Below are 12,470 nucleotides of genomic sequence, written 5' to 3'. Positions count from 1 at the left end.
GGGAACAACTGTGTGTCCATACACAAGAAAAAAGAACCTCAATTCATAATGCACCAAATAAAAACTTATGCAAAATGAGTTTTTATAGAAATAAAACAGATATTTCTATACAAAAAGGAAAGTGGCTTTGAGTTAGGCAAATTTGCATTACATGTGGCACTGACAGCGTGATTTCTAATAGAAAAAGTAGTAAATAACAACTTCTGCTGTTTAAAAGATACTACGTTATTCAAACTTGGAGTCATTGCAAAATATATATCTGAAAAAAGATTTTTATCTAGAATATATTTTTAAAAGCTCCAAATTCAATAATATAAAAAAATCCAACTTACAAAGTGGGCAAAGGTAATTCACCAAATAAATTACACAGAAGGCAAATGAGCACATGAAAAGATACTTGATCTCATTATCAGCCATGAAAGAAATGCCAATTAAAACCAACATCAGATACATTACACATATATTAGAAAGGAAGAAAAAAAATCAAAACTGGTGATACCAACTGATGACAAAGAATACGGAGCAACTGGGACTCTCGTTGTTCACGGAAATGCAGAATGGTACAGCCACGTTAGAACACCACTTGGAAGTTTTATATATGGTAAAATATGCACTTATGATGTGACCCAACAACTCTATCCCTAGATATACACCCAAGGGAAATGAATCTTACATTAAAAACCCCATATGCAAATATTTATATCAGTTTTATTCACATTTCCCCAAAATTATGAAAACAATTCAAATGTCCTCATTTGGATAAACAAACTTAATGTATCAATACCAGAAAATAAATATGGAGAAATTCATATACAACAACATGCATGAATCACAAACACACTATGCTAAATGTGAGAAGGTTAGCCTCAAAGGCTGCATACCGTAGGAACAATTATAACAATCTGGAAAAGACACAGCTAGGATAGAAAACAGATCAGTTTTCACAAGGAGGGAGATAGGGGGAAGAGTTGTCTACAAAGTGGCACATGTAATCTTTTAGAGTGCTGTAAATGTCCTATAAGGTCTGCGTGGGAAAAGTCCAGTCATTGTTAATATAACAAGAATGGTTTGTGCAACATCAATGTAACCTGGCAGCCAAGGAGAGTGGACTGGAGTGGGTCCACTCCATGCCTGAACAATAATGACTTCACTGTACTAGTAAGTGGGGACGGTAGACACCATTGAGTGAGCATGTGTAGGCATCACATTCAAAATGATTGAGTGAGTAAAGCAATAGATCTGCATCAAATTTTGCATTAAGCTTGGATGTTCCCTGGCAGAAACTATCTGGATGATTCAGAAGGCCACAGCTATGGCCAACTGGTAATTGGCAGCTTCATCATGACAATGCATGGTGTCTTATGCAAATTTTACATATATTTTATTGACTATCCTAATACAGTTTTCCTAACTTTTCACCCTTTGCCCCCCTCCCCTCCAACAATCCTCCCCTTAGTTTATGTCCATGGGTCATGCATATAAGTTCTTTGGCTTCTCCATTTCTACACTGTTCTTAACATTCCCTCATCTATTTGTACCTATCAATAATGCTTCTTAATCCCTGCACTTTTTCTTCAATTTGCCCCCTTCCCCCTTCCAGCTAGTAACCCTCCAAATGATCTCCATATCAATGATTCTATTCCTATGCTGGTTGTTTGCTTATGGGCTTTTTTTTTGGTTTAATTGTTGATAGTTGTGAATTTGTTGCCTTTTTAATATTCATAGTTTTGATCTTCTTTTTATTAAGTCCCTTTAACATTTCATGTAATAATGGCTTGGTGATGGTGAACCCCTTAAGCTTCACCTTGTCTGGGAAGTACTTTATCTGTCCTAGAGTAATCTAAGTTGTAGGTCCTTGCCTTTCATGACTCTGAGTACTTTTTGCTAGTACCTTCTTGCCTGCAAAGTTTCTTTTGAGGAATCAGCTGACAGTCTTATGGGAACTCCTTTGTAGGCAACTCTCTGCTTATCTCTTGCTGCTTTGAAAATTCTCTCTTTATCTTTAACCTTTGGCATTTTAATTATAATGTGTCTTGGTGTGGTCCTCTTTGGGTCCAACTTGTTTAGGACTTTCTGTGCTTCTTGGATTTGTATGTCTATTTCCTTCACCAAATTAGAAAAGTTTTCTTTAATTATTTTTTTCAAATAAGTTTTCAAATTCTTACTCTGCCTTTTCTCTTTCTGGCACCCCTATAATTCAAATGTTGGCACATTGGGAGATGCCCCAGAGGCTTCTTATACTATCCTCTTTTTTTTTTTTTTTAATTCTTGTTTCTTCTTTCTGTTCTGGTTGAATGCTTATTTCTTCATTATGTTCCAAGTTATGGATTTGAATCCTGGCTTTCTTCACTTCATTGTTGAATCCCTATAGATTTTTCTTTATTTCACTTAGTGTAACATTCATTTCTTTCTTTATGTTGTTGTCATACTCAATCAGTACTTTGAGCATCCTGATCACCAGTGTTTTGAACTCTACATCTGATAGGTAGTCTATATCCATTTCATTAGATCTTTTTCTGGGGTTTCATTCTGTGCTTTCATTTGGGCCATATTTCTTTGTCTCCTCAATTTGGCAACCTCCCTGTGTTTGTTTCTGTGTATTAGGTAGAGCTGCTTTGATTCTCTGTCTTAATGCACCTGCTAAATTGTATAGGCGGAGATCTAGGTAATTGCCAGGGTAAGGCAATCTGCTTCACTGTTCTGCGGCTCTGTGTAGGAGGAGGGCTGGGAGAAAGGACAGTGCTGCTGCCTGGCTAATGGAGGTTTGCCCGGCACTTGCCCTGTTTCCAGTCACTTCACCCACTCCCCATATATGACTGGCACCCTTCCAATTGTTGCCCTGGTATTGAATCCCAGAGTCAATGGGTTGGCATATGTTCTAAGTCTGTGCAGGCCCTTTAAATAGACTCTCCTGAAAATTCAGCAGTTTCTTCCTCCACTCCAACCCCCCACTGATTTTTACAGCCAGAAGTTACAGAGATTTATCTTCCTGGTGCTGGGACCCCAGGTTGTGTGGTCAGTCCTGGGGCTGTGACAGCTCACTCCCAAGGTATCCCTCATGATTTTTATCCACCGCATGTGAAAGTGGGACTGCTTCTTCTGCCACCACTATCTCCTCTCCATGTGTGTCCACCCATTTCCATGATTCTACTCCTCCTACCTGTCTGGATAAATATGGCTTCTTTAAATCCTTGGTTGTCAGACTTCCATACAGTTCTATGTTCTGACAGTTTTGGGTGTTACTTGTTTTGAGGTTTCATTGTAATTCTTCTTGTGATTCACAAGGATGCAAAGTGTGTCTACCTATGCCTCCATCTTGACCAGAAGTCTCTCTCTCTCATGCAGAGTTTTTTTGCAAAGCATCAAATCACCCAGGTGACTCAGCCCTCTATAGCCAAAATTTGGTGCCTTACAACTTCTTGCTTGTCCAAATACTAAAACCACCTTTGAAGGCAAGAGATTTCAGACCATTGATGAGATTCAGAAAAATATGATGGGGTGGCTGATGGCAATTGAGAGAACTGTGTGAGGTCCTAAGGTGCCTACTTTGAAGGGGACTGAAGTGTCATTGTCCTATGTACAATGTTTCTTAAATCTTGTATCTTCTTTAAGAAATGTCTCTATTTTTAATATTACATGTCTGGATACCTTCTGGACAGACCTCATATATCTTGATAAGTGAGGTGGTTGCATGACTATAGGAAATACTATAAGTTTCATTATATGTAAATTATACCTTAAGTACTTTTTTATAAGAGAAAGAAATTAACAGCTATTTAACTCATACACTATGAGGAAGTCTTTCTAAATACCAGGTTTGTGAGAGTTAAGGGTGAAACAAGGAATATATATCAGAAATTCTTGGAGGAATTTTTTGGAAATATTAGGAGTTCAATGAAATCCTTAATTAGCTGTGCATCAGAATCACCTTGGAATTTGTAAAATTACACAGGTTTCACTTCAGAGATTCTAATTCATTAAGTCATGGCTATGCTACAGCTGGGAATTTCTTTGTCTTCAATATTCAATATAGTATTGTGAAGCCCATTGAGTTTCAGAACCCCTAAGATGTATAATTGCTGAAGTTCTTTCCAAACTAAACATTCCTATACCTGCATAGAACTTAGGATTAATGTAAACTCCTCTGGGGGAAAAAGAAATCTATACTTTTAGTAACCCTAAGTGAAAATTAACATTTCCTTGGACTATAAATGTGGGTAACAAAACCCCAAAATGTTAGCATTTCCTGTGACTCTTGAATATCTTCATCTCGTATTAACATGCTATGACAAATTATATAACAGATCATGAAATATTTTAATGACATTTCAGATATTTTGAAATATCATTAAACTTGTTAGTTGGAAGTTACAGTAACTATTGAAATTATCCTTATGTCTAGTTATATACCCCATTAATAAACATAACTATATCATAAATAATTTTAACATTTTGATAATTGCATTTTAATAAAATTGTTTTTCTGTATAATCTTTTGCCTTTTATTTTGTTAATTTAAAAACTCTTTTCTAAAAGAGATCTAATGCTTCATCAGATGGCCAAAGGGGCCAGTGAACAGAACATTTAAGCACGTTCATGGTAAGTCTTCCTGACTGAAATACAAGGGCTCCCAAAACTGCGGACACACCCATATTTAAGTGAATACAAAGGGGGAAAAACTAGTCCAATGTAAATAGTGGCTGGGCTGGGGGTCACCTAACGTACTTTTGATGAACGGCACCCCCAGCTCAATCAGGTTTGAGCCAAGCTTGACAGGTAGGAGGGTAATAAGCTTGGGTCTAGAGAGAAATGTTGATCAATGGTGTGTATGTGTGTGTATGATACCAGCAATCCTATAACACACCCACTAGGCATTTAACTTTCTCCTACTATTTCACAAGTATGAAATACAAATCAAAACATAAAAATAAAAAAGAAACAGCCAACGCTGTGCACTAAGTTCAAAGACACTGGTTTGTAAAAGCAACAGGTATTATAGGATACACACAAGTACACACCTGCACACATGCAAAACACACACACAAAACCAAACGGTAAATGTTAATAAGCTCGATGGGAGGAGGGCCGCACAATTTAGGTATTCTCTTTTAAGGTATTGTATTTCACATTCTGGTCCCAGCAGAGTGAGTAACCTCTGAGCTGTTTTTGCTTTTGTTTCTTTTGGCTTGACAAGATGTCAATTAACTGTGGGAAAGATGTCTGGGAGAAACAAAGGAGGACTGGTCACCGTGAAAGCAGAACGCCCACGCTTTGGAAAAGCGCCCAGTCAGAGGGCATTGGAGCGCAGGGTAAGAGTCTAGGCTTTAGCCTGAGAGACGTGGGCTCTCACGCTTCCAAGCTAAGTGACACTGAGCCAGCTGCTCCCTTCGTGAGACTGTTTCGTCACCCATAGGGCAGGATCCCACCTACAGCATTGGCACATGAGATGACTAAATGGCATGTGGCCAGGGGGAAGCACTGAGAAAGCTTGATGGCAGCGACTCTTCTCAAAATTAATCAGAACCACATGATTCTACAACAATGAGGTAGATTGATGGAGGAGCAGAGGCGTGGCTAAATGACTCGGTATGTGACAAAGCAAACAGCGAGGCCCAGTAGAACAGATGTAAAGGCGTCCTGGTAAAATTCTTTCAATTTTATGTGTATTTAAAAGTTTTCTAAATATAAGTCCTTTGGGGGGAATCCAAAGGCTTTTCTATAGAAGTGAGTAGCCTTGCAGGTCTGGATATTATTGGTTTTATAAAAATGGTGAGCTACTATACAAGATTTAGAGATGTTTTTTTCTGCTATCAGAGAACACTGGAACTGGATGGCAAGGCAACAGCAGACATTAAATGGGTTCTTTTTCTTTTATGAATGAGGTACAATTTACATGCTTCAAATGCTCTGATTAAGTGTATATTTTAATAGTTTGTAGTAAATTTACAGAGTAGTATAACTATTACCATGATTTCAGTTTCAGAGCATTAGATCCAGAATAATGTTTGACCAAATATATGAGCACCTCATGGCCCAGTGAACTTGAACTTGACACACAAAATTAGCCATCACCTGGGTTAATAGAAAAGGTAGTAACTGGGGCTGCCATTTTACAAAGGCCCGATCGGAGGAGGTATCTCTAAGGAGAGGCCATGTGAACTGTGACCTAAATGAAGTAAAAGCAAGAAGTTGTGGAGTAGGATCATTCCAGGCAGAGGGAACAGCAAGTGCAAAGCTCTGTACCTGGGACCAGCCCAGAATATTAGAGCCACCACAGTAAGAAGCCACCATGGCCAGAGCAGGAAGCAGGCAGGGGTACCTTAGGGAAGGAGCCGAGGTTGGGGAGGTGTGTAGCAGGAGGCTCATGTAGATGTTGCGGGCCCGGGCAACAACTGGGCTCTTCATTTTAAGGGTCATGGAAAACTGCTGGAGTTTTAACCACATCTCCCTGGCTACTATGCTGTAAATAGGCTGTAGAGGGGCACAGCTGGAAGCAGGGATTCGGGAAACTGAGCTTATTGCTGTAACCAGGCTGGAAATGATGGTGGCTTGGGCTGTGGTGGTTGCAATGAAGGAGATGAGAAGTGACCTCTCAGGGAGATACTTTGGAGAAAGAACAGAAGACTGGTTGTATGGTGAGCTGACAAACGAGTAGACACATTAGCAGCAAATAGACAAATGCTCTGCTTGTGCCAATCAACCCCTTTCACAGACGGTGATTTTATCTAATGACAATTCAGCTTTCACAGAGGGAACCTTCTGCTGGGGTGGCCTCTGTCAGCTGACTGTTTTTCTGAGTGGTGGTGGAAATGCCCTCTCTTCCAGAAAGTTGCTTTTGCATCACTACGGACATCTGTCTGTTTGCCAGGGAGGCTGTCTCTGTATGTGCTGCCTTCTTTATATCCTGGTAGCTCTGCTTTGCTTTGTGAGCCCTTTCAGGCTAGTTAAATAGCACAAACGTGTTATTTCATTTTGTCTTATTTTTTCAAAGAACTAAAATGTTACTGGGGCATAATTTACATAAGGCAAATGCACAAAGCTTAAGTGAAAACCTTCATGTGTTTACCTGTGAAAACCACACCCCAAATAGGATTAGAACATCTCCATGGTTCATGAAAGTTCCCCTGGGCACCCTTCCCATCAGTCTCTACCATCCCTGTCCCACCTGGCCTCTGCTCTGATTTCTGTCACCATAATTAAGTTGGCCCCTTCCTGAACTTCACGTAAGGAAATCATTAGTGTGTATTCTTTAGTCTCTGGCCTCTTTCATTCAACATAATGTGTTTGAGATTTATCTATGTTATTGACTGTGTCAGTACTTTGTTCCCTGGAAGAATATAACACAATTTGTTTATTAATTCAGCACTTGATGGACTTTTGGGTTGCTTCCAGTTTGAGGCCATTATGACTAAAACTGCAATGAAGCATTATTTACAATAGCCAAGAAGTGGAGACAACCTAAATGTCCATCAGCCGATGAATGGATGAACAAAATGTGGCAGATACACACAGTGAAAGAGTATTCAGTCTTCAACAGGAAGAAAATCCTGCCGCATGCAACAACATGGATGAACTTTAAAGATATTATGTTAAGGGAAATGAGCCAGTCCAGAAAGACAAATACTGCGTATCTCCCAGTTATATAGGGTGTCTAAGACAGCCAAATTCATGGAAGCAAAACAATTGAATGGTGGCTGAAGAGGCACAGGGAGAGGGGGAAATGGGAAGTTCCTCTTCGATGGGAATAGTTTCATTTATGCAAAATTAATAAATCCTAGAGCTCAGCAGTGCATCGCACCTATGGTAACGATACTATGTTGTACACTCAGGACTGTTCAAAGGGAAAATCTAATGTTAAATGTCATTTTACAATAAAAAATGCAATGACAGTGAGTGCATGACTTTTTATTTACACATATTTCTATTTCTCTTTGGTAAATACTTAGGAGCGGAATTACTTGGTCACAGGCAGAAGTATGTTTCACTTTGTCAGACTTTTGTTTTAAATTTAGTTTTCATGCATGGGAAGCCACAAAAGGCTTTAGCTAGGGATGTCCACTTGAGGACTTGCATCGTTAGGTCTTAGAAGGAAAACATTTGCTGATAATGATGAAGATAAAGATGATGAAGAGAAGAACAGAAGATCATGATGACAATTATGTTTTTGTAGTACTCATCGTGGCCAGCTCTATATGCATTAATTTATTAAACCCTTATACAATACACAGAGATAGGTATTATCCTCATTTCACAGTTGAAGAAAACAAGGCCCAGAGGAGTTAATTAATGTTCCCAAGGTCATTCATACCCATATCGAAAAGCCTGTGTGCTCTTTTCATGAGTCCCACAACCTCATGGAAGGAGTCCTTCTCACGGACATCATCTCTCACATCTTCTCGTAGCACCCTGACCAGCTGTCTGGTGGCTGCTCTGCCTTTCATGACACTTTCTGAGTCTCCCTGGTGTCCAGTTTGCTTGACAGATGCTCTGGTGGCTGAAGTGCTGACCTAATGTTGACCTACACACAGAGTCCCTTTTGCTATCAGTTTTTTGTTCAGCTGTCCCCATGACCCTCCACTTACCCAGCTCCTAAATCTCACCGATCCTTTCTCCACAGTTCCCTCACTCCGGTCAGCTTCATCACATACCCTTCACCTCCACCCTCTCCATCTCCAAAGCCCATTACAATTTGCCCAAAGCCCATAAGTGGACGCCCTTCAGTCAATGTCTCTCAGTCATTGGTCAGAAGAATCTTCTCTCAATACTAATTTACTCTCTGAAGTATTTTTTTCATTTTTGTGAAAAATTGTACCCAGAATCATTTTTATATTGAAAATGTTTGACTCGTTGGCCTTATTTTGATGAAGCCACCATCTAACATAAAAGGAATAAGGCAGTTGAGTGCAGACATGGTGTTTATGTGGGTGTCTTTCTTCTATTTGATGGGAATTTTAAGTAAATACATTTCAAGGAGAAAGATGTATCTTTCATGATTTCATTTTACCTTCTTTCCTCCTTACAAATATCTCAGTATAATTAACACATATTCTGAGTCCTAATTTTTTAGCAATAAAATTTTATCTAATAACAATAGCTTACATTTATATAGTGTTTCAAATCCTTTTCATATATTTTATATTTATTTCCATACAGCCCTCTGAGGAAAGCAAGCTGAAGTAATTAAGAAGTCCAGCCATAAGGTAGGAATGAGTAAGTAACTAAGGATTTTCTATAGTGTCAAACAGAACCTCAAGTCTAGCTCCATAAAATTTCATATATTTTATTATGGGTAAAATCACAAAGTCACCCTTTGTGGAGATATTCCTTTTTTAAAACTCGAAATAAATCTGTACTAACATTTGTCTTTTGAAGTAGCTCAGTAACTTACAGGTGCATTTTAAAATGCTTATAATCTGTGCTGGCTGGAATTCCCCTGAGATTTGAGAGACTGATTGATTTCTGTGACACCAAGGCCGCGTGTAGATGTCCAAGTTGCTGGAAAGTGGGCGCCCCCTTGTGGACTGTATAACACCAAAGACAGGTTTCTGTCAGGAAGTACTGAACAGTCTGAAGTTCCAGGGGTGTCCAACCTGTGGCCTGAAGGCTGCATGCAACCCAGGATGACCGTGAATGTGGCCCAACACACAATCCTAAATTTACCTAAAACATTCTGAGACTTTTTTGTGATCATGTGTCACAATGTATTGAATGCGTAGCCCAAGACAACTCTTCTTCCAGTGTGGCACAGAGATGCCAAAAGGTTGGACACCCCTGGACAGTAACCCTCACCAATATGCACATTGAGTCCCCAGCTTTGAATTAGGAAAGCAAATAAAAGTGGGTGGTAAGTTTATTCAAGATATCAGGTAACCTTAGAATCTGAGATGTTACATCATCAAGGTGTGCCATCGTTTTACAGATAAGGAAACCAATGTTCAAAAAAATTATGTTCTTCTCAAATCATAAACTGTCCCAGGTCTGAGGTCCTGCTAAGAATTTAAAGCTTTTATACAAACAGCATTAACATGCTGAGTGTCCATAAAAGACCATGTGGAGTCATGTGACAAGGGAAACACATATAAGCAGTATAGCAAATGTAAACAACTTTTAGTAATCCCTACTGTTGCTCATTCCTTGAAACTTCTTGAAGCTCTTCACCCTACACAGAGTGAATTGGTAGGAGGTTACTGAGGAGGCTGATGCAGTCCCGTAAGGGAGTGGCAATAGTGACCAGGATAGGATGGGGACTATTGTGAAGCGAATAGTTTGGAGAGTCGTTTGTGAGGGTGAATCCACATAACATATTGAGATTGATTGCTATGAGAGGGAAGAGGCAAGAATGGTTTCTAATGTTCTGGTTTGGGGCAGCTGGGTGAATGGTAACTGGGGGAGAGACTGTGAGTGCAAGAGCAGGATGGAACGGATAAATGATGGCTGAAAAAGTGAAGAGCTGGGTTGTCTACCTGTTTTTTGTTTTTGTTTTTGTTTTAGGACTAGAACACATAGTCGAAACGCTTGTGTGTGTGTGCGCACCCACATGGGTATTTACTTGATAGCAAGGGGATTAGAGAGTCCACGCCTGGCTCCCAAGTGTTGGTGACACTTAAAAATGAAAAGTTCAAAGGTATGATGGGAAGTTTTGTTCTTCTCTGTCTTATTTTTTGCCAGTAAACATTCATAATGCCCCCATTTTAAGACATAATACAATAAAATTAAGTGGCTCTAAATTATACAATAAGTACATTTGGTTTTAATTGTGATCACTTATTGATTCCTTGTTTGATGTTTGTAACGTAATTGCATTGGTGGGCAACTGATGAGGCCTGGGTGGTCTCTTTATCCATAGTCTAGGTAATTAGACTCTGAAAATTTCAGGTGGGTTATACCCTTGGGAAGGGGGCTACATGTTAGATTCCTTGGCTTAAAATATCATTCTTACTAGGGGTTTCAGAATTCTATAGGGGGTTCCAAAAAAGAGAGAAGACTTTAGAACATTGGGCAGAGATTCTGTAATGTCAGAGTTACAGGAACCGAGATAGATCATCAAGAGCACGTCTCAAGGCCTTGAAAGGCTGCGTAGAGTATCACAAGTCACACCTGAGGGACAGCCACCGATTTTCCCTCCTGTAGAGTCAGGGGCATAAAACTGATATAAAATAGGCTGTGGCAGAAGACAGAGGCAAATTTAAAAGTTAATTGCCACTTACAGTGTGTCATTGTACAAATTATTAACCTTTCTCTTCTCGTCTGTAACATAGATGAGGGTGATGAGACCCATGTGGCATTAGCCTGTTTGAGCCACTTTAACAAAAGTGCAGACTGGATGGCATAAATAACACATATTTATTTTCTCACTGTTCTGGAGCCTGGGAAGTCTAAGATCAAAATGTTGGCAAATTTGGTTTACGGTTTATGGTGAGAGCTCTCTTCCTGGCCCACTGGTGGCTGCCTCTTGCTACCACCTCATGTGGATTTTCCTGGATCGTGCTCGAGGCAGAGAAGAGTGACCTCCCAGGTGTCTCTTCTCCTAAGGATCAAGGTGCCACGCTTATCACCTCATTTCACCCTAATTATTTACCTCCACCATCTGCAACGCCAAAGCTTAATTATTTATTTATAGGCCCAGACCTCAAACGTAGCCACTCCTGGTTGTTAGGGCTTCAACACACAAATTTGGTAGGGGGGTGGGGAAACACATTCAGTCCATAATATATGACAAAGGGCTTGAGTAAAGATTAAGCAACATAATGATGCCAAAAAAAGGTTCTTTTCGGTGGGTAGCATACAGGTAACAAAAGCTGACCTCTTTTGCTTTTAAGAGACCTGTCCTATCTCCTGTGCTCATAACCATTATTCCATTTGAAGGGTCTGCCGTGGGAGACCTATTTTGCCACTCTGGCTAAATGTATCATTCCTGCGTGATTACAGTCTTGGCTAAAGACATTCACACTGCCTGGTTTCTGTGACATGCTTTCAGAGGGTGGGGGAGTGAAGATCCTTTGTAATTGTATTTCTTCAAAAAAAGTACGACAACTCAGTACCTTTTGACTCAGCAATTCTACTTATTGGAATTTGTTCTAAGGCAATAACCTGAGATACGTATAATTGCAAATGCAGTATGTTTACGGTAGCATTGCCTGTGCTAAGCAAAATCAACTGAAGCAAGTCTAGATCCACACAGGCTTGGCTGGTTACACTCATTATGCTCACTGAATGGAATTATATGTCGTCACTGATAAGCATGTTGTTGAGAATACCTATCAATATGGCAAAACATTGACAAGTCAGACTATAAACCTAATGTAATTAGCATTTTTATGAAGAAAAATAAGCATGGGAGAGAAATCTAGCAGTTGTTGTTTTGTAGTGGGATTAAAGTTAGCATTTTCCTGCTGTGTTTTCCAGTGTTGTTTTTTTTTTTTTGCATTGGATAACTATTAATTGTGAATATAGAAAAACTTGATAAACAT

This window comes from Artibeus jamaicensis, unplaced genomic scaffold (genome assembly GCF_021234435.1).
Source record: "Artibeus jamaicensis isolate MK-2021 breed Jamaican fruit bat unplaced genomic scaffold, CSHL_Jam_final contig_484, whole genome shotgun sequence".
NCBI lineage: Eukaryota > Metazoa > Chordata > Mammalia > Chiroptera > Phyllostomidae > Artibeus > Artibeus jamaicensis.
Note: the sequence above shows the minus strand (reverse complement) of the source record.